This window comes from Cynocephalus volans, chromosome 16 (assembly GCF_027409185.1).
Source record: "Cynocephalus volans isolate mCynVol1 chromosome 16, mCynVol1.pri, whole genome shotgun sequence".
NCBI lineage: Eukaryota > Metazoa > Chordata > Mammalia > Dermoptera > Cynocephalidae > Cynocephalus > Cynocephalus volans.
Window position 1 is genome coordinate 59800775 of NC_084475.1, and position 27718 is coordinate 59828492.

Below are 27718 nucleotides of genomic sequence, written 5' to 3' on the forward strand. Positions count from 1 at the left end.
CATAATGGCTGTACTACTAATTTACATCCCCACCAACAGTGTACATGGATTCCCTTTTCTTCACATTCTCTCCAACATTTATCTTTTGTCTCTGTAATAACAGCCATCCAAACAGATGTGAGATGATAGCTCATTGTGGTTTAAATTTGCATTTCCCTGATGATTAGTGATGCTGAGTACCTTTTCATATAACTGTTGGCTATTTGCATGTTTCTTTTAAGAAAATGTCTATTCAGGTCCTTTGCCCATTTTTAAATCAGGTTGTTCGTTCGTTTTCTTTTGTTTTTGCTATGGAGTTGTTTTCATTCCTTACAGATTTTGGATATTAATCCCTTATCAGATGTATGGTTTGCAAATATTTTCCCCCATTCACTGGGTTGTCCCCTCACTCTGTTAACTGTTTCCTCTGCTGTGCAGAGCTTTTTAATTTGAGGCAATGCCTTTCCTCAATTTTGGTTTTTATTGTCTGTGCTTTTGGAGTTACATTCAAAAAATCATTGCCCTGACCGATGTCATGACACTTTTGCCCTATGCTTTCTTCTAGTAGTTTTGCATTTTCAGGTTTACATTTAAGGCTTTAATCCATTTTGAGCTGATTTTTGAAAATGGTGGAGATAGGCTCCAATTTCGTCCAGGAGCTGGGATCTGCTGGTGTCAGCCTGGTAGAGAGGTGGACTTAGAGGCTAAGTCCACAGGTTCCAGCCTGGAGTCTGGGGCTGTGGTGGCTGGCCTGGCACTGAGGCTGGTCTGGAGCCTGGGGCCAATGGGGCTGGCCTGGTGCTGGGGCAGTCCTGGAAACCGGTCTGTTCATCTAAATTTCAGAGTCAGCTTGCCTATCTCTCCAAAAAAAAAAAAAAAAATTAAAATTCTACTTGAGTTTTTTGGGGGATTGCAATGTATATAAAGACCAGTTTTGCAACACTTGCCATTTGAACAATATTGAGTCTTCTGATCCATGGACATAATATATATCTGCTTATTTAGGTCTTTGATTGATCTAAACAACCATTGGTAGATATCAGTGTTCAGGCCTTTTACATCGTTGTTAAATTTATTCCTAAATATTTCAATTGTTTGATGGTATTATGAATAAGTTCTTAAATTTCATTGTCAGATTGATTTTAGCTAAGTAGAAATATAATTGACCTCTTTATCAACCTTGTATGTCATGACTTTGGTAAATTCACTTAATAGTTCTCGTAGCTTTTTTTTTGGCGGTGGGAGGATTCCTTAAGATTCTCTAATATATAAGCATTTAAAGCTCTAAATTTCCCCATAGGCACTGCTTTAGCTGCATTCCACAAATTTTGATTTGATGTTTATTTTTAGTCAGGTCAACGTACTTTTCTGTTTTTTTCTTTGACCCATGGGTTATTTTGAATTGTAGGAATATGTGAGAATTTCCCAGATTTATTCATATTATTGATTTCTAATTAAATTCTGCTGTTGTTGGAGTATGTAATTTCAGCTCTTTAACATTTATTTAGACTTGTTTTAGGGCCTAGACATATGGTCTGTGCTGGCGAATATTCCTTGTGCTCTTGAAAAGAATATTTGTTGTTACCTGGAGTTTTCTATAGATGTCAGTTAGATCAAGTGGTTTACAGAGTTTTAAAATCTTCTGTACCTTTTCTGATTTTCTACTTTTTCTAACAATTGCTTGAAGAGGAAAATCAAACTCTTCAACTATAATTGTTGCCCTGTCTATTTTTCTTTTCAGTTCTGGTTTTTGCTGCATTTGTTTTGGAGATCTATTGTTAGGTGCATAGGTGCATACACATTTATAATTGTTATACTTTGTATCATTTAAAAATATTCTTCTTTTTCTCTAGCATTGTTTTTTTAGCATTGTTTTTTTGCTTTAAAGTCTATTTTGTTAATAAAACCTCTCCAGCGATCTTATGCTTATCATTTGCATTGTATGTTTCCCCCCGTCAGTTAAAACCTATCTTTTTACATATTTAAAATACATTTGTTGTAGACAATATACTTAAACTTGATTTTTTAAAATCCAGCCTGACAATTACTTTTTGATTGGACTGTTGAGTTGATTCACACTTTAATGTTATTATTGATATGGGTAGAGCTGAGTCTGACATTTTGCTATTCTCTTTTTTTGTCCCTCTGTGCCTCCTTTACCTTATTGTTTTATATTAGTATTTTTATTATAGCATTTTAATTCCCTCACTGACATTTTAGCTATATTGCTTTGAGTTATTTCCTGTGGTTGCTTTAGGGATTACAATTGATGTCCTTAACTCATGATAACATACTTGAAATGACTTCTAGTAAAATTCAGAAACTCTGTACTAATATAGCTTTTAGCCCCACTTTGTGCTATTTTTGTTATTTATATTACATCTATATAAGTAATAACCTATAAATATGGTGTCGTAATTATTAGTTTAAACAGTACTATATCTTTTAAAATAATTAAAAGAAACAAATATGATATACATACTGCCAGTACTTCTTATTCCTACCTGTGAATCTAAAGTTACAATCTGTTGTCATTTCCTTTTATTTTGAGAAATTCCTTCAACATTTCGTGTGACATAGGTCTGTTAGCAACACATTGTCTTATATGAAAATGTCAATATTCCACCTTTCTATTTCAAGAACAGATTCAGTAGATATAGAAGTCCTGGTTAACAACTGTTTTATTTTTAAGCGCTGTGAATATATCATACCAGTGTCTTTTGGCCTCCATTGTTTCTGATAAACAATGAGCTGTTAGTCATATCATTGTTCCCCTGTATGTGATATATGGTTCTTCCCTTGATTCTTTTAAGAATTGTTTCTTAATTTTTGCTTTCAGCATTTTGAGTGCAATGCCAGACCAAATGTGGTTTTCTTTGATTTGTCCTGTCTGGGGTCAGTTAAGCATCTTAGTCAACATTGTTAATTTAATTAGTTAACTTAATTTGTTGGTTAATACAAGGATACTTCAAAAAGCTCATGGAAAAATAAAATTAAAAGATAATACAAAATTTTCCACGAACTTTTTGATGTGCCCTCATATTAGTTCGTTTAATTAATTAAACTCAGTTTATATTAGTTAATATCTTATATCAAATTTATTAAGTTTAGACATTTTTTTCTCCAAATATTTTTCTGCCCCTGTTTATATCTCTTCTCTTTTGAGGCTCCAATGACATGCATGTTGGAATACCTCAGATCTGTTTATTTTTCTTTAATATCTTTTTCTGTGTTCTTCAGGTTGAATACTTTCTGTTGACCTATCTTCAAGTTTACTGATTCTTATTTATTCTCAAATCTGTTGTTGATTAGAGGTTCAGGCTTAAGGTTTCTATGTGATTATTTTTATAATTTCTCTCTTTGTTGATATTCTCTCCGTGTTGACTTAGTGAAGTTTTTAATTCTTTGAGCATATTTTTCTTAAGACTTTGAACATATTTATAATAACTACTTTGACATTTTTGTTAATCCAACGTATGGGCCTACTTGTAGTTATTTTCTACTGAGTCATTTTTTAAAAAATGAATATGAGTCATACTTTGTTTTCTTTAGATATCTAGTTATTATTGGCTAAAATCTGAAGATTGTAGGTAATATATCATAACAATTTTGTATTCCGTTTTGTATTTTAAGGGTTGTTGTTGTTGCTTTGCTTTGCTTTGCTTTGTAGGCAGTTAAATTTCCTGAAATTTGTCTGAAATGAAATCTATCTTAGGGGTGTAGCAGCTGATATCTTGCTCACCTTCTTTTCTTTCTTTCTTTCTTTCTTTCTTTCTTTCTTTCTTTCTTTCTTTCTTTCTTTCTTTCTTTCTTTCTTTCTTTCTTTCTTTCCTTCCTTCCTTCCTTCCTTCCTTCCTTCCTTCCTTCCTTCCTTCCTTCCTTCCTTCCTTCTTTCTTTCTTTCTTCGTTCTCTCCTTCCTTTCTTTCTTTTCTTCCTTCCTTCTTTCTCTCTCTCTCTCTGTATCTTTATCTCTTTGTCTCTCTCTCTTTCTCTCTTTCTCTCTATGACTTCCTAAGTATCTCCCTTGCAACTGTGTGATTTAGTGAACTGCCAACCAATAATTTAGCATAGGCTATGGGCAGTCAAGCCAGTGCCATTTCCATCCTTGTCCTTAACCTCTGTGTGTGTTGAGAACACACTCAAAGGCACAGCATATTCTTCTGTGTCGTTCAGCTTTAAATTTTTGTCAGGCATATTAGCACTCAGCCGTGTATATATGGAGAATTCCTTATCACAGCACTTCTATACCTCTCTTACTTCTAAAATCCTTTCTCCCTTAAATTTTTAGCTCTCTCTGCCACCTGTCCCAACTCGTTCCTCATCTTCAGTGAATAAACCTGCAGATTTTTGCCATTCAAGGTTGAATGGGATGGAAACACTTTAAAATAAAAAGGACATAAATTCATAGTTCTTGGCAAATACAGGAGCAATTTTTCATGAATAAACACTTATAGAGCTCTTGCCAGATTTTGACTCTTTACAGTGCCTAAAGTGGATGTTTTGATTAATTTTGCCTAGTTTCATACTTGTTTTCCTCTGGGAGAAATTATCCAATCTCGTTGTACAGCCCATTCCCAGGAATTGGGCTCATACTTATTTTGTAAAGTGAAGTGTGAAATAAAGTAAGTTTATCCTGTCTATGATATTATTAGATTATCATTATACCCCCCCCCACACACACACACAATACCCATCACTGGATGAGAATGTAGGAAAACAGACACTGTTGTACAGACTTTGAGAAACTTTTTGAAGTGTTTTGGCTATAGCCTTAAAACATGTATATACCCTTTGATCCAGTCTTTAAATTGTATGTACCTTTTGATCCAGCCATTTTACTTCCAGGAATTAACCTAAGAAATAATTAGAAATGTGACCAAAATTATACATACAAACATACTCACCGAAGCAGTATTTATAACAGTGAGGTTTTTGGTATCAGTAAAATAAAATGCCATGCTGCCAGTGTAGATAATGTTATAGAGTAGTAGATGCATGTCTATTACCACATCAACAAAGTAGGGCACAAAATAATATAGCAATATAATTCCAATATCCTTCTCCCACATTTTAAAGTTCATATAGATACATCATAAAAAACAATCTGGAAGGATGTATACAAAGATTATTCACTTTGAATACTGAGCTTATGGGTGATTTTTGCTGTTGTACTTTATCTGTATTTTCTATTTATTTCCTATAATAAACATGGTTTATTGTATAATATAAAGTAGGGGCATCACTAGTCCTATGATGAGCCCTGTGGTTATTAAATTTTGTTAAATATTGTTTAAATAGAAATACTGCTTGGTTTGCCTATTATGATTCATATGTAGGAGTAGGAAACTGAAAGACTGCTTATGCTACTAGATAAGGGAATTATTTCAAAAGTAGAGAGATACTTCAAGCAACTAATCTAACAATATTTAAAGAGAAATTAGGAGGTAGAAGTAGATTCTCAATGAACTAATTTTTTTCTTTAACATTTAAAGTATTGCATAAGAATTATAATAATTCTTAAAATTATTAACAAAATTTTTAAATTGGAAAAATACCTGATAATACCAACACAACTGCTTTTATTTTCTCCTTTTCCATTCTGGACTTTTTCCGTATGCTTATGCACCATGCATGGTCAGAATTTTAAAAGGTAAATTTTTGTTCATATTAAATCTTTTCATTTTTCATTTAACATAATGTCATGCACATTTTTTGATGTTGCTTCATAATTCCATTATTTTTATAAACTGTTTATTTCTCACTACAGATGAGGAAATTTAGGCATAAATAGCTAACAGACTAAGGAAGTAGCAGCACCAGTGCCTTTGCAACAAGGCACTCTGATTCCAGAACCCATAGCCTTAGGTAATATGTCATCTGTCTCCTACATGGTCATATGTAAATTTTTCTTTAATGTAAAGAAGAAAACAAAACTTACCTCTTATTCCATAACTCAAGATAATACCACTGTTTATATTTTAATATATTTCTTTCCAGACTTTTAATGCAACTATGCATATTTTTTTTACCAGAAAGTGGCATTATATATATTGCTTTATAAACTGATTTTTCTCATTTAGCAATGTATTATAAACATTTTCATATGAATAAATGGACAATTAATTACCATTTTCATGGCAGTTTAGTGTTCCATTGTGTAGATATGCCATAATTTATGTATTCAATATAAAACTTGAATATTTTGTACATTTCCAGGTTTTTTTCTATGTTAAAATAATAATACAAGTAATATTTTTGTATTTGCAGCTTTGGACACATCTAATGACTTTCTTAGGGTATATTCCTACAATAAGTTGTTGGATATGCAATAAGTTTTAAAAGTTTCCTCTAAGAGGCTTTGACACTTCTAGCTAAATTACCTTCTAGAAAAATAAATACATTTAAGCTCTCAAAGGCAGTATAGTGTCCATTCCTTCAGACTAGGTAATGTATGTTTTGTATTTGCCAATTTTATAAGAAATAATAATAATCATAGTAGCATTTATTGAATGTTTACTTTATCCCAGGTGCTGTGCTAAATACTTTGTGTGTTATCTTATTTAATTCTTATGTAAACCTCTGAAATACATACCCCATTTTTCAGATGAACGTAAAACTTAAAGAAGTCAGTAATTTAGCTAAAGTCACAAACATTAATACAGTAATATTATACCTTAGGGTGATCTGACAATAATTTCGGAGTTTTAAATACTGCAATTTATTTGATTCTGGTGTTTTTCTACCCTTTTAAATATAATTATTAGGTATTTATACTATTTTGGAAACTCTTCATAGCTTTTGCCCACTTTCACGTTAGGGTTTTCATCCCCCAATGATGTATGAGAAACTTTGCTGTAGTAAAGGTGTTAACACTTTGACATCATGTAACCCAAGTTTGTCATTTTCCTTTAACTTTGTTTATATCCTTTTGATGTGTAGAATAGTTTAATTTTTACTGTAGTCAAATCCATCACTCTTAACTTTTGTTATTTTTACCTTTGATATCATGCTTAGGGCTTCTCCAACATTAGAATTTTGTAGTTGGTTTTTGTTTTCAATATAATAGCATTATTGAGATATATTTCACATATAATTCACTCATTTAAAATGTGCAATTCAGTGGTTTTTTAGCATATTCACAGGATTGTACAACCATCATCATGTTCAATTTTAGGACATTTTTGTCACTCCCAAAAGAAATCCCATATTCACTGGCACTCATTCCCCAATTTTCCCAACCCTCCAGGCCTGTACAACTTCTAATTCAGTTTCTATCTGTATGGATTTGCACCTGTTTTGGTTTTACTTTCAATTCTAAGTCCTGATTAAATAGAAAAAACTTGTAATTTCTGTCTTGGGGGATAGTACTTGCACCCACCTTGCAGGCCAACCATGTTCTAGCAAACAGTATTCCACATACTTGTGAAATTTGAAGGAAAATGATTTAACATGATTTACCTATCTAAAACCATAAATTTAATCATGGTTCTATATTAACTGTAAGCACATTTAAACTTGTAAAAGCAGGACATTAAATTGAATTCATGGACTATATTAATAGACTCAGTGAATACATATTAGCTTATTTTAATTTCCTTTGAATATCATAATGGTAATCAACTTTCTCTTGGCTCCCTTCTGCTCTTCTTTCAAAAAGGTTCCTCACTGTGTAGTTGGCTCTTGTTAAAAATTAGAAGGTAGAGAGAAGCAGAATCAGAGAAAGAAATCCTCATAGCCCTACAACAAGCAGAACTTGTTTCCAAAGATAAGGACGATAGATAGCTTGCATTTATATATCAATTTGTGGTTTGCAAATATGGCCATTTCAATGCAGCTGCCCAGATAAGTTGGAAAATAACAAGGTCTTTCTTAATCTGTGTTCATATGTTTTGTTAAATTCCCTGGACTTCTATAAAGAGTTACTAGGATGATGTATTTAGTCTGAATTCTCCAAAGAAATAGAAACAATAGGTTTATTTATTTATTTATTTATTTATTTAATTTATTTATAAGAAATTGGTCCACATTTCTTAATTGGCTGAGACGTCCTAGGATCTGTAGTTGGTGAGCTGGACACCCAGCACAGCTGATGATACAGTTCCAGTCTGAGTTTGAAGGCCTGAGGACTAGCAGAGCCGATGGTGTAAGTTCCAGTACAAGTCTGAGTTCAAAGGTAGGAGAAAACTGATGTCCCACCTCAAAAACAGTCAGTAGGGGAGAGAGAAAGAGAATAATTTTTTCCTACTCTGCTTTCCTGTTTTATTCAGGGATTCGATGGATTGGATGAGGCCCATTCAGCATATGGAGATGGCACCCTGATGAGAATAAAGTCAGCAGATTTTTCAGAGCAGGTTGAAAGAAGACAATTTCTTTTCTTTTTAAAAATTATTTTATTAATTTTTAAAATCTTATCATTATACAGTGTAAAAACTCTTTGTGGTCCTTTACCAATTTCTCCCTAATGCTCCCTCCCATTCCCCTTTCCCACTTCTGGTGGAAATTTTAAATTTTGGGTGGCTGGCTGGTACTGGGATTTGAACCTGTGACCTAGGTGTTATAAGGCTGCACTCTAACCAACTGAGCTACCCTAAGATACCAATCTCTTGATGTGAGTGTACCTGTGCCTTCCAGAACAAAAAGGACTGGACTGGTTGGGAAACTTAATCATCAAGGGGTATAAGAAGATGACTGAGAGCAAGGATACATGTCTTCTAATAGAAAGAATGAATCAATTTGGGCTCTCCAAGACACTTCATAAAAATTGGGGGTGTCTACACAGCCCCCATTGCCATTCCCATTAAGTCAGAGCTGGGGTTGATCTCTTCCTTGAAAGTTGTTCTGCCAGAGCACTGGCTTTTTTCCTGGTGGTGCAGGGGAATGGTGAAAGTGGCAGGAGCAAGATGGCAAAGCTGGGAGAAGGGACTGCAAGGAGGAGGCCTGTGTTCCCACCATTTGATGTAATGAGATTATGAGTTCACCATAGATCATAAAAACACCAAAGAAGATGGCTGAGGTTGAACAATCTTGCAAGAATCCTTTCTTTCCTAAATGACTGCACAAAGCTACTAGCCATGATAAAGGCTTGGGATAGGGTAAGGAAGAAATGGATCTCTCATATGGGGACTGTGAAGCAAAAGGCCACAATAGGATCTTTCTGCAAACCAGCACATGCACCCACAAAAGAAACAGGTTCTCAAGCCAACCACACAGCTAGAACCTATACCATCTAGTGTTAGACCTAGAAATGATGATAACCAGTGAAAGACTCATCCTACTCTATTGCTGAGTGGTAAGAGCCCAGCATTGAAAGTTGATTTATGAATTAGTTAAGAGATCAGATTTTATCCTAAGTCATTTAGCTGGGGCTGCAGGGGAGGTGAGAAAGAGAACAGGAAGAAAGCTAAGAATTAAATACAAGACTTCAAGTTCTAAAATGAATGAGACTAAATCCCAAGAACCAGAATGAAACTCGATACTCATTGGTAGCAGTTACTGGAAAATTAAAACTGTTTTCATATTATACCTGAACAATCAAGACCCTTCAATAACATCCAATGGTTCCTCAGGGAGCAGAGGCCAGTTTACAAACTAGAGGCTTTGATGCTTTCATTCATTCATTTGCTCAACAAATATATAACAAGCCTGTCATGGTATGACAGGCACTATTCTAGGTGCTGAAGATATAGCAGTGAATGTGGCTCCTACGCACCATCCTTCTCAACTCACTTGCTGTCTTAAAATTTCTACTCTATCCCCAAGGAGATCGAACCATTTCATACGCACCTTACGTGGACTCCTTTTGTCTTTATACTGCCACTGGAGATCTGACTGCTGGATTCTTGCTACCATTACAGTCAAGACCAAAAGACAACCTCTCTCCATCCTCTCTCTCTCTCTCCTTCTCTCTCTCCTTCTCTCTCTCTCTCTCTCTCTCTCTCTCTCACACGCACACACACACACACACACACACTCCTCTAAGAGAATCTCCTTAAATTCTGTTGTATAATCCAGAAAGCATACCTCTGGATAAGAATGTCATTGCCTTTCTGGTGAGAGTCTACCCATTCACACAGGATGTATCTTTACTTTATATAGCCAATATTGTTCATGCAACATCTCATCATCCATAGCTAAAGAATCACATACATAAGGTAACAAGAACTATGTGAATTAAGTGGTGGCCCAGGGAAACTGGAACAAATGGAGGAGAACAGTAGGGCTGAGACTCAGAAGCAGGGCTTGGTATATCATAGATGGACCAGCTGGGGTCAAACCAGTGCCAGGCACTGAAATAGTACCCAAAGCAGGAGTTGGTCATTTGGTAAATGGGAATATCAACCCAAATAAGAATCTGGATTTGGGTGACCAGTCCCCAAAGGAAGCTTTAGGTAATTCCCCAAGAACCATTAATTTAAAAGTTCAAACAAAGTCCAGATCCTGGGAGAGACTGTAGTAGGTGAACAGCAGGTAATCAGCAAAGGTCTGGCCTAGCTTGCCATCTTGGGGGCTGGAATGGTACCACAGCAGTATGATCAAATGGTAAGCAAGGAAGTTAAGAAACTAGGGTAGCAGGCAAATTCTCAGTCTTCAGGACTCAGAATTTGGTTGGTTGTTGAGTGGTTGTTGAGTAATTAGAGGTGTCAAGATTAGAGTAGAACCAGCTGGAAGAAAAAGAGAAGGTGTATTTAGTACTTGGAGGAAGTATTAAATGCCAGACATTCCCTCCTAGCTTATCTCATTTTTATCTCTCAGCAACTCTGTAGAGAAAGTGATATCTTCCTTCCTCATGTCCTTTCTTAAAATGGCATCACTGACCAAATAATTAGGACTCAGGTCACAAAGCAACACATCTTAGGAGATAGGAATTAAGTCTTTAAGAAAACAACAACAAAAAAACATGGCACAACTATGTGCAAGACACTTTCTTTAGGGATGAGGAAACTGAGGCTCAGAGAGGTTACTAACTAGCCAAAGGTCACACTGCCAGAAAATTATAGAGCCTGTAGTAGAATTCATGTCTTTCTGACTCCAGAGTCAATTTTCCCCATTTCATCATTCTGCAAAAAGATGAAAATAACTAGCCCATGGCTTCTTATTCTACGTGTATGTGATGGCATCCTGATACTGGGATCAGATCATATGCACAGCAGTTAATTTACAGGACTGCATGTTCAGGACTCAGGCAGGTTAATTACATTATCGCACCAGCCTTAGAGGATGCCTAAAGTTTCTACCACTGGAATCACATCTTTGAGTTAGGAAATGGCAGGTGGTAGCCATATGTGTTAATAGGCAGGATGTATCAGTGAATATGGAATCAGTTCTAAGTAACAAAATTCCAGATGAGTAGGGTTGTGTGCACCAAAAGGGAAGAAAGGAATGGCTGTTGTGTAGAGAAGGGTGAACAAACTTTTTCTGTAAAGGGCCAGATAGTAATTTTAGGCTTTATAGTCCACATGGTCTCTTGACCCAACTACCGGATTCTGCTGTGGTAGTGTGAAAGCAGCCACAGACTATACATGAACAAACAGAATGTTACTGTGTTCCAATAAAGCTTTATTTAAAAAAAAAAGCTGTAGGCAGGATTTGATCTAATAGGTTGTAGTTTACTGAATCCTAGTCTAGAAAACCTACAGTGTCAAATTTAGGGGACGTGTATGTTTTTAAGAAGAACTAGAAATTAGTTAACTTGAAAACTTATAGTTTGAAGTCAGGAAGTGTAATGCCTCCAGCTTTACTTTTTTTGCTCAGGATTACTTTGGCTACTTGGGGTCCTTTGTTGTTCCATATGAATGTTAGCATTGCTTTTTCCACTTTTGTGAAGAATGTCATTTGTATTTTGATGGGGATTGCATTGAATCTGTAGACGGCTTTGGGTAGTATGGACATTTTTACTACATTGATTCTTCCAATCCACAAACAAGGAAATGTCTTTCCATCTTTTAGTGTCTTCTTTAATTTCTTTCAGTGGTGATTTGTAGTTCTCATTGTAGAGATCTTTCATCATTTTGGTTAGATTTATTCCTAGGTATTTTATTTTTTTGATGACTATTGTAAATGGGCTTGCTTTCTTGATCTCTTTTTCTTCTAGTTTGTTGTTGGAGTATACAAACGCTACTGATTTTTGTGTATTGATTTTGTATTCTGCAACCTTAGTGAATTCATTTATCAGCTCTAAGAGTTTTTTGGTAGAATCTCTTGGGTTTTCTATATATAGATTCATGTCATCTGCAAAAAGGGACAATTTGATTTACTCTTAACCTATTTAGATGCCCTTTATTTCTTTCTCTTGTCTAATTGCTTTGGCAAGTACTTCCAATACCATGTTAAATAGGAATGGAGAGAGTGGGTATCCTTGTCTTGTTCCTGATCTTAAGAGGAAAGATTTCAGCTTTTCCCCATTCAGGATGATATTGGCAGAAGGTTTATCATAGATGGCTGTTATTATGTTGAGGTACTTCCTTCTATACCTATTTTGTTGAGTCTTTTTCATGAAGGACTGTTGAATTTTGTCAAATGCTTTTTCTGCATCTATTGAGATGATCATATGGGTTTTGTTCTTGACTTAATTGATGTGATATATCACCATTTATCAATCCCACTACTGGGGATATATACAAAGGATTGGAAAACATCAGGTTGAAGGGATACCTGCACTCCCATGTTCACCACATTTCTATTTACAATAGCCAGGCAATGGAACCAACCTAAATGTCCATTGATGGATGACTGGATAAGGAAATTGTGGTATATATATATACAATGGAATACTACTCAGCCATAAAAAAGAATGAAATTCTACCATTTGCAGCAACGTGGATGAGCCTGGAGAAATTCTCTCTCTGGTACAGAAAGAGAAATACCACATGTTCTCATTCATAACCAGAACTGAATCCATAAATAAACAAATGAACAATAAAGAGAGACAGAGAGAAAGAAGGAAAGACATAACAATCACAGTAATATGTTGAACTTTCAGAAAACTAGAGGTGGAAAAGGGAAGGGGTGAGGGAGGGGGGCTAATGAGGAATTGGTCAATGGACATAAAGAATGATTGCGTATTGTAATGATGCATAAGCTAACTATACTGATCTAATCACCACACATATTGTACACAATTATTGAAAATCAATATCATACCCCACATATATGTATAATAAATTATCTAAAAAAAAAAAAAAAGAAAACCTATGTTAGTTAACTAGACAAGCAGCCATCATCTTGTAGAGAAGATTGTCTGGGCCAGCCTGGTGCAGGGCACTACTGGTAAGAGAGAGGCCCTGGGTGCCTAGCTCAGAGGAGAATGCCAAAAGGCAAACAGAAAGAGCTCAGAGGCTGTGAAGATAAACTTTGCTGACCTCAGTGTATTTCTCAGGGTATGCCAGCATGAGCAAATGAAGAACCATGGGGAAAATAAGATACTGAGAACCCCATATGCTGTTTGGTCTTATTTCTCCTCTGCAGGATTGTAACGTGGGCTCTGGCCCATAGAAGAAGGAAAATAAACTTCTGTTTAACTAGTTATTGTCAAGATGTATTACCTTCTGCTCATAGAATGGGTCTCAGTTCTAGACACGGCATGAGTTACTTATATAGACTATACAACTGAAGGATTTGCAAGTACTAAATAAGGAATATGGTGCCTCTAATCGGCCAAAAATGGGTCAGGGGTGGGGTAGAGGAGGGGGTGATATATTGTAATAGCTATATTAAACTGTACTAAACTTAAAATAACGGGGAAAATATTTCCTTGGAGCTAATAGGAAAAATCAGTTAGCAGACTCAGAACCATGAATCTAAGTTGTCATCCAGCTGCATGGGCTTATGAAGAGAGTTCCTGTGCTGAGGTTTTCATTATAAAACACAGAGGCATTATTGGGGATAAATGAACCAATATGAGTGAAGTACCTGTAATTGCCAACCTAGAATTTCACGCCAAAAACCGTCTGAATCCCAGGTTGATGTGGAGTGGTTTTCTTAAAGTTCAAAAAGAATCCACTTTATTAGTGGAATGGGGTGCTTAGCAGGAGTATGTTTATGAAGTTGGATTCTTCAGGTTTCCTCTAATATTGAAAACAGAAGGAAAGAGAAGTTCTTCCTTGAATTGTTTTTCCTGCCTCTACTCATTGTGGTCTTTTGTATGCTAAAAATTATAGCAATGGGAGAGCCAAAATCCCAGGCTCTGGGGGCCAAGCTGGGGGCCAGTGGGAGTGTGTCTGCCCAGGGTTGGGTACCTTTGTCTGGTTCATATGCCCAGATGGGCTGCCTTTTCCAAATCTGCACAAAGGAGATACATAATCTAGTGGTGGCATTGCCTGGTGGTGATATTGGAAGGCTGGGGCTGTCTTGGAGTTGTCGGGAAGGACAAAGGCTGTGGGAATGTTTCTAAGGAAACCTCCCTGGCATAGTCGGTGTTATCCAGAGGGGGATCTTAACTGAGCTCTGCACTCCTTCTCTCATATCCCAAAGTTCTTCATTCTGCAGAACTTAGCAGAATGAAGTCACGTGATAAATAAAGACCCAATGGAAGGCTAATGGTAGGACGAGGATCTTATGGGAATCCCCGTGGGTTGTAAGAGGAGGAGCAGGAGGAAGGCCTGCCATCTTCCTCTTCTTGGCTTGTTTTAGATAGACTTTGCCCTTCCTTCTCTTTCCTTCTTTTATCTTCCTTCCTTTCCTTTCCCCCTTCTTTTGCAGCTCTCTGCTTCTCCCTTTGTCTTATCAGTACCCAGACCAGTTTAGATCACAGCACTGGGTTGACTCGCTGCCCATGTGTCCCCTTGCTACATGTGTGTGTCATGCTGCTATCTCAGTAAAGTCTTGTCAATGCCTTTATAAAGCATCAACCTATATGCGTGCTGTGTATCATGGTCACAATAAGAATGGCTCACACAGCTTTGCAGTCCAAAAATGACAAGTTCATTAATTGTGGCAATGAGAGCCCAGGTCAGTAAATCATTAGTTTAATTGAGAGGTCAGTGTAGGAAGTACCAAATTGCCAGGGTAAGGAGAGGAAAAATGGATGGCATCAAAATAGAATTCAGGGATGAAGACTTTGACCTGCGATCATTATTCTTAATCACTTTTGAAGGAATCTTCATTTCCTTTGAAAATTGCATGAATCTCTTCCCCGCCTGAAATATGCCTACACACAACCTTTTGCAAACAATTTTAAAGAGTTCCTGTATATACTCCAAGCTCAGCCACAGATCTGATGTTAAAAATTCTTGCACTAGGGCCGGCCCCGTGGCGCACTCGGGAGAGTGCAGCGCTTGGGAGTGCAGCGGCGCTCCCGCCGCGGGTTCGGATCCTATATAGGAATGGCCAGTGCGCTCACTGGCTGAGTGTGGTGCAGGCGACACCAAGCCAAGGGTTGCGATCCCCTTACCAGTCACAAAAAGACAAACAAACAAACAAACAAAAAATTCTTGCACTAGATGAATCAATAATCATTTATACACAATATCTTAAGTAACACCCAAATATATATATTTGTTTTGCTTTTTCTGTTGTTTTGAATGTATTAAGAAAAAGGAGAAAATGTACCTTACCCTGGAGAAATCTGCCACTTTTCACCTTATGTGATTAAACATAGCATCACTAATAGTGGGCTAACCTGGCATTATATGTCTCCTGATAAAGATAGAGTATAATCTGAAATGCATAATCAGTGAAGTATCCTGGCCAAAAATGTTTACCTTTCATCTAGACCTAACTTCTAGTTGACAGAAAATTCAGGAAATAAAGGAACAAGTTAAATGGTATCTCAAGGACACAATCAGACAAATTCAAAATGTGAAATATTCTGTAAGACAAGTCTGGTGTCTTGAGAAAGTCAAGGTCTTTAAAAAGCAAACAAATAAACAAAACATCTGTGGGGACTGCTCTAGATTAAAAGAGAGTACAGAAACATAACAACCAAATGCAATATGTGAACCTTGTTTGGATTCTGTTCAAATAAACACGCTGTAGTAAAACAAACAACCAACCATTTGGATAACAATTAAGGAAAATTTAACATGGGCCAGAGATTAGATGATATTAGGGAATTATTTTTTATTTTTCTTAGATATGATAGTGGTGTTGTGGTAATGTAGAAGAACTCATACTAAACAATTTAGAAGTTAATTGTCATGATGTCAGAAACTTTCAAATGGTTCAGCAAAAATAAACAATATGTATGTATTCATATTATTATATGGATGCATATACATATAAATAAAGCAAATATGGCATTGTATCATTCTTTCAACTTTCCTATATGTTTGAAATCTTCAAAATAAAAATAGAAAAAAATGAATTAAACATAAACATTTTAAAAAAGGTAGCACAGTAAGTTATAGTTCTTAGTCGTGTATTTTATCAACTTAAAATCCTTTGCTGGAATAGCTAGTTCTGAATAGTTCATAGAGCCACAATTGAGCATTTTAGGATAGGTCACCCTTGACAAAGAAATCGCAGTGCAGATCTCTCTTTGTTTCTGTCATTTAAACTAGAGGAAATGTGATTAAGAAGCTGTGCCTTTAATGCTAAAAATGTGGCATTGCTTTAGGGGACTTGTATCTCAGAGGCTTAAACAGTATTTTCTGGCAAATGCTAAAGTTGAGTACTTTTAAAAGAAAACATACCAGAACTGCCACTAGCCACCACCATCACTACCTCCACCAGGCTGCTCTGATATAATAAAAAGAGATACATAAAAGTTAAGGAATATCACCTGAGATCATATTTTCCAACTGGAATTTGTTGGGATACAACAAAGTTGGACTTAGAGAGTCCACGATTTTCCGGCATCCCAGAGTCTAATTAAGTCAGCCCATATTATCTCCCGTCCCATCCAGTGCAGTACTATGTAATGCTGCAGATTACTGGGGATTGCCAGGGACTTACTGCAAGGTATTAAATTGTATAGATAATGGCTTTTGGCATTTTTGTTAGAAAGGACTGGTTTCAATAATGCAGTAAGGCAACATCATTTTACTCTCAACAGTTAGTTCATCACTAACTTTTTTCTTTTTTTTTTTTTTTAAGTCCTGAAAATAGCTTACCAAAGATTTGTCATTTCCTGCCTGGAGAAAGTTCTGGAGTATTTGTGTTTTTATAAATATCAGATGTGTAATCTCAGACTTGAACTTATTATAACTAGCCCCAAGGCATCATGAACTGTAAGTTGCCACATGAAAATTAGAGGGGTCAAATTCAAAAAGGATGTGTGTCAAAAGGCTCTGTAAAAGGGCACAAGCTTAATATGCATCCCTCAGATGAACCTGCGATTGTTGCAGAACCTGCCATCTGTCTTTCGATGTTGGTTAGATTCTCAAATGCCTTTTATAGCCCCCCGGTAGTGAATAGTGTCCCCTGAGCTCAATTGGAAGAAAAATATATTAAGTTGGCTCCTCTTAACTGAAGGGGAAGGGAGAGAAGTGTTTAAATGACTTACTATCTCTTGGGCTCCATTTATTCTGTTAAAAAATATTGTACCTAGTATTTCAGAAATGGGAACTCTTTGAACCTCACTAAAAGTCTTTTGGGGGTCATTGGGTGTCCTTTTGGAGCAGGGGACTTTATGCTATTGTTTTATTGGCAGCATTTATCATTCATTCCCACTTCCTATTTTACCTTTTTTGTTAACATGAGATGATAAAGTAGCATCGTAAAAACAGACCTGCAGGTTTGAATTAGTCTCCATCCAGCTAACCCATTGTTTCTCAATTGGAATCTGCTACAACCAGGCACAAGTTCACTGTGCTAGGACATATTCCCAGTGGAGTGAAGAGAGAGGGTTAACCACTGGGATGAAGGTGGTGATTAGAATAAAAAGTAAAGTCCTGAGAAGTTCCAATTAAAATAAGGGCATGGAGAATGGCAATTACCTACTTGCAGGAGAGGAGGGACCAAAAACCAAAAGTGCCAAAGACTGGTGCAGTGTAAAGATAAAGAAATATGGCTCATGAGTCATGTAGAGAAACAAACTCTTCTTTTTCAATTGAAAAGAATAGCAGAAAACAAAATCAGATGACAAAAAGAGCTCTTCCATAAAGGAAAAGGCGGGGGAGCTGCTTTGAATCCAGTAGCAGTAACCATGGGTCACAAGGCAGTGAATTTCAACCCAGACGTCCAATCGCTGGTTCGCTGGTTTGGGTAGGTCAGCTTGAAATATTTGCCTGAGGAGGGTGGGTGGGTGGGTGGGTGGGTGTGTGTGTGTGTGTGTGTGTGTGTGTGTGTGTGTGTGTGTGTGTGTGTGTGTGTGTGTGTGTGTGTGTGTGTGTGTGTGTGTGTGTGTGTGTGTGTGTGTGTGTGTGTGTGTGTGTGTGTGTGTGTGTGTGTGTGTGTGTGTGTGTGTGTGTGTAAGTGAAAACAACAAAGTCAGCAATTTCCTCAGTCCTGTAATTAGTGTTAGTCAGGGACTATTTACTTCATTTAGTGTTCACAACAGTCACAAGATATAAGGACTATTATTATCACTATTTTACGGATGAGGAAACTAAGGCTTAGAGGGGTTCGGTAAGTTTCATGAGATCCTAGTAAGTGTGACAGGCAGAATTAAAACCCTGGAAGTCTGACTCCAGCACCTGGCCTTTGAGCCACAACACTATTCTGCCTCTTTATGTACTATTTTCTGTATAAATTTGAACATTTCCTCCCTCAGTGTCTATCTATATCTTCTCTATTGGAACAGAAAATGATTTATTAAAGAGTGTTTAATATTTTATGCTTAAAATTAGGTTCAATTTTTAACGAATGCAGTGAAACAACTCCTGTTGTCAGTGGCAGTTGATGTTGCTGAGGAGATAAAGGTCTTTATTATTAGAACAGAACTCAGGTAGTTCTGAGCTCCACAGGTGAGAAGAGCGATCTCAGGGACAGAACACAAGGAACTAGCTCAATTCTGACTCCTGCCATGTCCTCTCTAGGGAAGACAATTCATGGGACAAGGGCAACTCACTTGTTCATACCTGGAATTCTTAGCTTGCATTGAAATTGGCTGCAAAGCTGAGGCTGCCAAACCTGGGTGATGGAGCAGAGCTTGGGTGTGAGAATCTCCCAGGGTTATAAGGTGACAGGTCCACAGGTCTGTGGACCCAGAGCCAGGCCAATAAGAGCCAGAGAGCAATGGAAATCTGGGGCCTGTGAAATGAAAAAAAGATACACACTGAAGCACACTATCTGGTGAGATTTCAAAATACCTGGAATATCAGAGGAATCTGAAAGTGTGTCCGAGAACTGGGAATCAGACTTCTATCAGTGTCCTCGGTAGCAACATTACTAACTAGAAGACAGTAGAACAATGCTTTCAAAATTCCAAGTGAGGGTCGACCCCGTGGCTCACTCAGGAGAGTGTGGTGCTGGGAGCGCAGCGGCGCTGGGAGCGCTGAGGCCGCGGGTTCGGATCCTATACAGGGATGGCCAGTGCACTCACTGGCTGAGGGCGGTGCGGGCGACACCAAGCCAAGGATTACGATCCCCTTACCAGTCACACACACACACACACACACACAAAAATCCAAGTGAAAATGATTTCTAAGGAAGCTATTAGTGGATATATGCCACAAAAACAAGGGAGGAAAACAAGTCATGGATCTAGTGAGCAGGTGACCCAATGTAGGAGAAAGGCAAAGGGAATTTCCAAGATGAAGACAAAAAGGAATCCCAGATGGCTCCTGAGCGGCAAGACTGGAGCACCCAGCCCAGATGGCAGCAGAAATGTTCAGGGCTCCAGAGGGAAGTTAACAAAGGAATTCAACTAAAAACTACTTAATAGTTTGGGGCCATGTAGGAAATTATACTGAGACACATTTTATAGATATTTAGAAAAAGTTGACTGTAGGTTAAAAAAAAAAAATTGGACAATTATTTTAGTGGAAGGGGAAAAGTGACAAAAGAAAAAAAATGATCGAATCACTTCTTAGCTCTATAGTAAATACTAGTTATGTAGTCATAATAAAGAAGCATGGAATATGGATTTAATCAAAAATTATTTCATTAATTTTATGACACCTTTACTTGTAAGATGCACCATTATTTTATGTACTAGTAAGAAAAAAAGTATGACATAACATTCATTATAAAGTGCATATCAATTTCAGAGATGTTAAAATGTATAAAAACAATGCATCTTAAAATGGGTGCAATATAGTTTATTAGAATAACAAGGGGAGGGAACTGTAAAAGAGCTAAAATCCTCATCTAACATTATCAGAAGTCAATGGATATTATTTTAATTTGATGAATCAAGAGGGTGCAGTACACACCATTTAGAAAAGTAGAGCAAATATCAGAAGAAATTCCAAAAAAAGAAAGAAAAAGTGGTTGTCTAATTGGAGGGGAGGGGGATGGAGGCAGGGAAAGTATGTGCTAGAATCTGTTGTCTTTGGTTCTAAGTTTTTGAGCACTTTTTGTCCTTTTAAATAATGTGCATACATTATATTGATAAAAATAAAAAATTTTTGATTTTAACTGCTTCATATTCCACATATCTGGCAAGTCCCCTAAACTTCAGTCATGTGAACATGTGAACTCAGAGTTGTTCCAAAGAAAAAGAAAAAGTATGGAAGACTGTGTTCATTTCCATAATAGTCACAGTCATACCATCTTTAAGTGTCCATTGAAGTCTCATTTCATTAAAGCTTGTCAAAGTTCTGTTATTATGTGACTTCTCCCTTTCCTGAGTTCCTAGTGTACTTTGGCCATTCCAGCAATTCTCCATGCCAGGGGAGAGGATGGAGTTTGGGGAAAGAGAGGGAGCTCACCCTGCTGGTGGGAGCTGTCAGGTCACTTGTGGGGTATTTTCATATTATAACTCTACCTCAATGAGATGCTGATACTTTTCCAAGAGGATATTTCCCTCCCGACCCCAGCCACCAAGGCTCTGCTATCTGGAGACATTGCCAGTTCTCCTGATGAAAGTATGTCACCTTCCTTTCATATGCTGGGGTGAAGAAAAGTTGACAGCTGTTCCATATCACTTAGCCCTTCGTTATATGGGTTTCCTATTTAGATATATAAATATATGAATATTTTTCCTTTTTCTATATGCTTAGGTCTTGCTTCTGCAACAAAACTGTAAAATATTTGAGGGCCCAGACTTGGAATGCTCTGTTGCCAGAGTGCTAGGCATATAGCAGTTACTCCATTAATATTTGCTGGTTGATTTTAACATGATTTTAACCCTTTTTCTTGCTTGGAGCTGAAAAGAGTTAACTGCATATATGACAGTCTAATAACCATTTTACTCATATTGTCTTTTGACGTCTTTGTATTAAGTTTCTTACTAATACTTAATGATGGCTTACATTCATAGGGATCTTTTAAATCCTATATTTGGAAGGTTTATAATGCGAAAATGTTCATTGAAACAAGACAATTTAATTTTTAACTTTAAAATCTTACCACACATTTTTATATTTTGGTTCTCATTTTTGTGATTGAGTGTATGTTATGTAGGTTAAGGAGATGGATCCAAGTTAATGAGACATCTTCAGCATGAAGTTATCTGAAAATTCTTCCAATAAAAGAAATTTCAGCTTATGGGCGTTTTAATACATAAGGAAAGATACATAGAAGCTCAAACTTTTCTCATTTACCTTTCATCAAATATCCTTAAATAGTTATAAAGGATAGAGTATGAAAAGTATCTAGCATTGTCCGAGTAGTCAGTAGGCACTTATAAAAAGAAACGAATGAAATAGATGCAGATTCACAGGTTTGACATTTAAAGGAATCAGGAAACCATTAAGGAGTGTTCATGTACAAAAGGGAAAAGCTGAATATTATAAAGCTGTGATGACTTCTTTTTAAAGAGTTGTCAGGTTTCCCACCTCAAGCTGGATTGCTTATCCTTTCACTCCTCCCAGGAGGCAGAGCTTCTCAGGCCCATCAGCCTCAGCCAGAGAGTGATCCGGGCCTTCTTTCCCGAATGAGGGCCCTGTGGCTTCCTCAGGTTGGGATGCTGCACAGTGACATGGGAGCAGGGGCCATTCCTTCCAGCAGCACGTGCAGCGATGGTTCATTCCACTCCCATGGGCCCCGAGGTCCTCGGCAGGCTCCTTCAGCAACTGTGCAGGTCAACAGGGTAATCCTGTGTGGGTTTCATGTTGAAGCACCTCTCCGTGGTTGCTGAAACATCCAGCTGAGGGAGCAAGGGAGCCCTCGGGGAAAGAGGAGAATGACAGGGTCAGGAGAGGAAGAGGAAGCTCGAGAAAGGCAGTCATGAGGGTGTGAAATAGCTGACATGGCTGAAACCAAAGACGATAAAGACTGATCCTGGCTAATGAGGAGCATGGTGACGTTTTTATGACCACTAATGGATTTAGCAGTGAGATTTTACTATTTAATAATCATGGAGTCCACTCGCAGTTTTGCCCTGGGTTTGCAGAACCGTGCTTTCCTTCCGCGCACCCTGCTAAGCGGCCTTCCTCTCATGCAGCAGCCTTCCAGTTCTTCTTCCTCTCTGAGGCCTTATTGGGTCGATCAGGAGGGAGGTGACAGCTCCCTTCCCACAGCTCTCTACTCATTTAGACAGCTACATTGCTGCGGACCAATAAAATCCATTTAACCTTGGCCTGCAGGGGATGTAAATCTTTCAGGGTCTATTTATGTATCAGTTTAATATTTTTTATTTTCCTGTCTAGATGTCCTCTATGTGTCCATCATTGTAGTAAAACAGTGACTTTCAAGCATTTTTTTTTCTCTTACAGAACACTGTTCAAACTCATTGTCACATGGAACCCAATTTGTAAAGTGGCATGAACCAGGGGAACTTTGAAATGACGGTGGTTAGGAAAGGGTTCGGAGCTTGGCTCTCTTCTACCCCCTTCTCCTCAGCAGGCCTTGAGGGGCCTCAAGGAGCAGAGCTTTAAAAAAGCTGCTTTTTAGAAAAGAAAACCTTGCGAGCTCCTGGATGCTGAAGATGTTTATTTCCTCTGTATTATGCCCAAGGTTCTTAATCATATGCTATTAAAATAGCAAAACCTCAATTGAAATTTGGAATCAGTAATCCTTCCCAAAAGGGACAGGTTCAAATTTATCTTGTACTGTTAGTTTTGATAAAACAAAAGGTTTTATCAAAAAAATCTACAGTTTTAAAGAAATTTACCCACAGTTGAGAGAACAAACTTCTTCCAAACATGTTTGGTGCTGTTAATGTAGACAAGCTTCGTAACAGTAACAGGAGGGCTTACATTGGTTTTTATTTGAGAACTAGTCTATAGGATGCCAACCATAAATCTTTTTCTTTTTTTTTTCCTAATGAGCAACATGATTCTGAAAAATTCTTTTCTCTGTTAATTGTTTGGATTTTAGGAATATTTCACGATTCATATTTGTATTAATTCAAAATGACTTTCTCATGAGACTGATTAGTGAAGTTTTACCATAAATTACTTTTATAAGAAAGATTCAGAAAAATGTTTCTCTGTTATCTTAAGAAAATATGTACTTGAAAAGTAGAATCCTTCAGAATGGTATGGTTTTATTGCTGTCTTCTCCGTACAGAGCTGGTGGAATCAGCTAGCACAGGTCAGTGTGTTTACCAATCGAGAATATCAATGTACATAAAGTAGCAAGTGTAGTAGCTGTTACAGTGCCTGGAAACAGAACCAGCCCAGCTCCACCGCGTTTATTCACTGATGATTTGTACTCTCGGTATTTCCCCAGACCTGAACTGCTGAATGCCATGACCAGTTAAGAATTGTCCTCAAGTCCCGGGAAGGCCACAGACCATAGACCCTAATGGGATCCCAGGCTGGAATTATTCACTGATTCAGTGTTTCCTGAGCATGAGCCACAAAGCCTGAAGGTGCCATATTGACAATGCGGCAGTTCCTGTCTCCAGGACCCTCACAGGCTAGTGTGGGAGACCAGCGTGAGAACACCGACTGTACATCTACAATACAACATTAAGAGGCTGCAGTAAGGAGCTCCCTCTGCCCACAGAGGTCTAGAGCTGTGGCCGAGAAGGCATTTGCAAAGCAGGCATAGAGCAGAGTGCATCCCAGGGATAGGGCAGAATTTGGAAAGGCACAGAGGATTATGTATTTATTGTATGCACTATTACTAGCTATTGCAGGCACTAGGGAGAAAAGAGCAGTTAAAATTCCAGCTCCCTTGAAGCATATATCCTAGTAGGATGTGCACTGTTTAGTGTTCAGGTAAGTGTGTTTTTTTTTTTTTTTTTTTTGTCGTTTTTTCGTGACCGGCACTCAGCTAGTGAGTGCACCAGTCATTCTTATATAGGATCCGAACTCGCGGCGGGAGCGTTACCGCGCTCCCAGCGCAGCACTCTACCAAGTGCGCCACGGGCTCGGCCTGTTTAGGTAAGTGTTCAGGTGAGGACAGATAGTTTGGTATAAATGAGGGGAAGTGGTATGGATGAAGCTGTGGATACAGGTTAGCTCCCATTTGAAGGGTCTTGGAGGACAAGCTTAGGAATTTGAACTTTAACCTGTAAGGTGGTTCCAGAGGGTGTTGAGCAGTTTATCCTCTGGAGGGCAGGATTGATGGTAACTTCCTCTGGACTGAATTAAAACCACATGGTATATCTAAAAGCTTGGTGGTATTTATCCTGGCATTTGCTTGAGCAAAAATCCTATAGCTAATTTCATATCCTCTGTTGGGTGGGTATTAAAATGCCACACTATTGTGCGTAAGAGGACTTAAAGAGGAGAAAAACTAAGGGGAGAGGAGGAGTTACAGGAAATGGCTGCAACGTGGTGGCCTGTGCACTGGCCTTGGCTTGAACCTGAATTCCTGTTGCTTGCCAGTGGCTTGGAGTAACTTCATTTGAGATAGCCAGACGGATAACAGCAATTGCTATGCCAAGATGTTCCCACCGGGTACTTTAAACATTCCTGCATCAACACAGGGCTTCTGTGCAAAGCCTGGAAATGTGTGATCTGGGAAACAATTTTTCACTCTTAGTTTGAAAACAAGAATCAAACCTGTTGACTCTTGTCTGCCTCCACCCCAGCCTCTCTCACTGTCTTAAAGTTTCTTGAAAGTGCCCCACATACAACTTTCTGCAAGGATGATTGATGTTTTTTATGGCAGTCACTCTCATAGCTTGGCCCCTAGTGGAAAGAGTGTTTTTAATGGTACTTATATGAACTATGTGCTGTTTCTGGCCACCACCCACCCAAGCATGTACTTCTGTTCCTCAGAGTACTCATAAGGGGCAGTGACTCATTTACCTTTGACCAAAGACCTGGATTAAAAGTATAGGCTGTGGACATAATAAAGGTTGTTAGTTTATGCAAACTGAACCCGTGGCTTTGACCTGACATAGCTCTCTAACCAGTGGTTCTCAAATTTTTGGTGTGCATCAGCATCACATGTGACTTTTGAAAACACACAATACTGGGCTATACCTCCAGAACTTCTGATTGAGTAGGTCTGGGATAGGGCCCAAGAATTGAGCCATTTTTAACCATTTCTCAGGCAGTACTGAGAACAACACTATGAGAACTATTTATCTTGTATTCCAAATTTACCTAACAACAGAAACAGAATCTGCAGAGGAGATGACCTCAGGTGCTGATTTTTTTTCAAAGTGCCCAGTGACTCCAGTCATCAGGGGAATTTAGAAAATGCTGTTAACTCACTCCAAATGAGTTATAGGATCATAATTTCTAACAACAACTTACTTTAACAATCTTTAAAAGCAGTGGTTCTCAACTTTGGGTGCACTTTAGAATCACTTAAAGAGCTCCTTAAAGATACTGATCCCTGTTTCAAACTTCTAAAGATTCTGATTCAGTTGCTTAAGTGAAGCTCAGGGGTCCGTATTTTTTAGAGCCCCCAGGGAAAGGATAGACTCTTCAGTAAGTGGTATTGGGAAAACTAGATATTTGCATAGAGAAGAATGAAATTTGGACTCATACCATATATAAAAATTAACTCAAAAATTTTAAAGACTTAAATGTAACATCTAAAACTATAAAACTCCTAGAAGAAAACAGAGAAGAAACTCTTGACATTGGTATTGACAATGATTTTTTGGATATGACCCCAAAAACACAGGCAACAAAAGCAAAAATAAACAAGTAGGACTGCATCAGACTAAAAAGCTTTTGCATAGCAAAGGAAACAATGAACAAAATGAAAAGGCAACTGAAAGGGAGAAAATATTTGCAAACCGTATATTTGATAAGGGGTTAATATCCAAAATATGTGAGGAACTCATACAACTCAGTAGCAAAAAACAAATAATGTGATTAAAAACTGGGCAAAGAATCTGAATAAACGTTTCTCCAAAGAATACATACAAATGGCCAATAGATACATATAAAAAGATGCTCAACGTTACTAATCATTTGGGAAATGCAAATCAAAACCACAATGAGATGTCACCCCCCATCTGTGAAGATGGCTGTTATCAAAAAGACGGGATAAGTATTGGCGAAGGTGTAGAGAAAAAAGAACACTTGTACACTGTTGGCGGGAACGTTAAGCTGATACAGCCATTATGGAAAATAGTGTGGAGGTTCCTCTAAAAATTAAAAATAGAGCTACCATATGATCCAGCAATCCCACTTATGGGTATATATTCGAAAGAAATTAAAACAGTATCTCAAAGAGATAAGTGCATCACCATGTTTATTGCAGCATTATTCACAGTAGCCAAGGTATGGAAATGACCTAAGTGTCCATGAGTGGATGAATGGATAAAGAAATACACACACGCGTGCACACGCACGCACGCACACACACACACACACGTATATACGCACACAAGGGGTCTTCAATAAGTTCATGGAAAAATTCATGTTATCTGTTAATTCCATTTTTCCAGCTTTATGACGTACTCTCATTCATACAATGACATATTATTCAGCCTTTAAAAAGAAAGAAATTCTGTCATTTGTGACAACATGGATGAACCTGATGGACATATACTGTATGGTCTCACTTATATGTGGAATATAAACAATGACAAACTCATTGAAGCGGAGAGTAGAACAGTTACTACCAGGTGCTGGGGTGGGGGAGATGTTTGGTCAAAGGCTACAAACTTTCAGTTATAAGATGAATAAGTTCTGGGGATCTAATGTACAGCCTGGTGATGATAGTTAATATACTGTATTGTCTACTTGAAATTTGTTTGAAGAGTAGATCTTAAGTGTTCTCACCAAACACACACAAAAATTGTATCTAAGTGTGGTGATGGATATGTTAACTAATTGGATGTGGTAATTATTTTGTAATGTCTACATATATCAAATTACCACATTGTATACCTTGAATATGTACAATTTTTATTTGTCAATTATACCTCAAAAAGCTGGGGAGTGGGGAGCCTCGCACGTATTTCTCATGTGCAGCCAGGGTTTGGCTGAGAGCCTGTTAGAAAACTGTTAGTCCCCATCCTCACCAGACCGATTCCTTCAGCACCCAGTGTGGGCACTGATCACCTCCACAGGAAGCCTTCCCTTCACCTTCACCCCAGGGCTGCATGAAGCACTCCTCTGCAGAAGTGACAGTTTCCTCAACACAGTTTGCACAACCCTTGCAAAAACTGGGGACTTGCCAGTTTCCTCTGTTAGAAGACAAACTTCCTGAGGGGTGAGTAGAACTGCTCTGTTTTCTGTGTTGCCTACTGCAGTACAGCAGAGGGCAGATCTGGCTCTGCCACTTAGCAGCCATGGACATTGGACATGTTATTTAACCTCGATGAGCCTCTGTTTCCTTCTCTGCAAAGTGGATACCTCCTGGAGTAGTTGTGAGTTTCAGAGAGGAGGTGAT